This window comes from Meles meles, chromosome 5 (genome assembly GCF_922984935.1).
Source record: "Meles meles chromosome 5, mMelMel3.1 paternal haplotype, whole genome shotgun sequence".
Taxonomy (NCBI): Eukaryota; Metazoa; Chordata; class Mammalia; order Carnivora; family Mustelidae; genus Meles; species Meles meles.
Window position 1 is genome coordinate 73,775,339 of NC_060070.1, and position 2,225 is coordinate 73,777,563.

Sequence of the window (2,225 nt, forward strand, 5' to 3'; positions counted from 1 at the left end):
CAAAAAGACAGACAATAACAAGTGTTGGCAAGGTAGCATAGAAATCAGAACATCCATACATCACTGGTAGGAATATAAAATGGCACAACCTCTTTGGAAAACAGTCTGGCAAATCCTCAAATGATTATTCATAGAGTTACCATATAATCTAGCAATTCTACTCTTAAGTAAAAATATATACCCACTTAAAAACTGTACAGGAATGCTCATAGCAGCATCATTCATAATAGCCAAAAGGTGGAAACAACCTAACTGCCCTTCAACTGATGAACAATAATATGGTATACCCATATAAGAAAATCTTATTTGGTATTAAAAGGCATTAAACCTTTTCTCTGCCAACATAGTGTGTGAAATTGACTGTTCTTTGCCATGTCTTCTCAAAAGACTTTCAGGGTCAAATGATTTCTGGCCAAGAAACAAAAACAGAATCACCCCATTCCTCAGTGGATTTAGATGAAAAGCTATAGTAAAATCAGTCACAACTCCAGAAAGAGGCATTGGATAAGAACCAAGCTGGGTCTATAAGGGATCACACGTACATATTGATGTACATACGTACACGTATGCACATGTACATACTGATGCCTCATGAAGGTCAAGTGCTTGTATCCTATCACTCTATAAATATCACGACTAGCTGAACAATTGATATGTTTTATTGGGGAAATGATTTTTCTATGTTACTATGTTTCTGCACCAGTAGGTTGGTTCATTAATAAATATGTGAGAACTTTGGCAAAAATTTGAAAATAATTTTTTAAAAAAGCAATAAAGTACTGATACATACTACAACATGGATTATCTTGAAAATATTATGCTAAGAGAAAGAAACCAATCACAAATTGGTTGACTGGGATTATCTGATTGTGATTTTGAAATGTCCAGAATAGGCAAATCCATAAAGACAGAAGGTAAATTAGTGGTTGCTTAAAACTGGGGCAGTAGGACAGTAGCTGAGAGGAAGTAGGAAGTCACTGTAAAGGAGAATGGGATTTCCTTCTGGGATGATGAAAATGTTCTAAAATTGATTGCAGCAATGGTTACATACTCTGAATATGTAGAAAATGTTGCATTGTACACCATAAGTGGGTGAATTTTTTTTTTTAATATTTTATTTATTTGACAGAGAGAAATCACAACTAGGCAGAGAGGCAGGCAGAGAGAGAGGAGGAAGTAGGCTCCCCACGGAGCAGAGAGCCCGATGTGGGGCTCGATCCCAGGACCCTGGGATCATGACCTGAGCTGAAGGCAGAGGCTTTAACCCACTGAGCCACCCAGGCGCCCCAAGTGGGTGAATTTTATGTCAATAAAGCTACTACAAAAAACAATGTTAATCACTGCTGAAAATATCACATCACTTTTAGTAGTCCCCAAAAGGGACCTGGCATGTTAAGTCACACCAAATAAATAACACTGTCATTCCAGCACTATTATCACCAATGTGGTGAACAATCCTTCTGCTTCCAAAAGAAAACCAAAAGCTGATCTCTAAAACTAAAACCAGTCTTGAGGTTATTTTCTTGCTCTCCTAAATAAATATGAATTTTGGAAAAAGCTTTAACTGGGTTACCTTTCTTCCAGTGAAATCCAACAGGCAATTTAGACTTTAATCCAGAGAGTATTTGCAGTAGCAGAAATCCAGAAACGATGGTAATATTTCTGTCCTCCGTTTGTAAGTGTGCCTTCAAACCAGTGTTATCCAGCTCAGATGCAACATTTTAGGGTATAGACTAAGACCAGAAACAGGCACTTATTTAGTAAACATACATTTAATAATGTAAATTTTTAAAATTAATTGCTATAAAGTTCCCTTAGCCTATTTCCTGAGATTCTTGTCTGCATGAGGAAGCATTCTGTTTGGTTTATGACTATTAAAAAGAGTTTTTTATTTGAAGTATTTAATATGTGGTTTGCTTTTCTTATTACATAGAGTAATGCTATTTGAGTTTCCATCATCCACGAAAAATCAGTTTTACAATTTATGATAAAGTGAAGCAAAATTAAGCAAAACCAGAAAGAATTTATGTTTATTCTTAAGAAATACTAAGTAAAGATATCAAAGTTATAACTTATACTATACTGTATACAATTTATTATGATAGGTATCAACTCATAAAGGACTCCATTAAACACATATTGTTTTACCTTAAAACTGTGAGTTAATTTAAGTGATTAAAACAACCTAAAAGAAAAAATTTAAATTTTCACGATAAGTAATGTCA

The 2,225-nt window shown here is 34.7% G+C and overlaps 1 pseudogene; it reads left to right on the top strand.

Moving 5' to 3' along the window:
- The first annotated feature begins 372 nt into the window (after positions 1–372).
- Positions 373–528, top strand: LOC123942598 (annotated as a pseudogene).
- Positions 529–2,225: the final 1,697 nt, after the last annotated feature.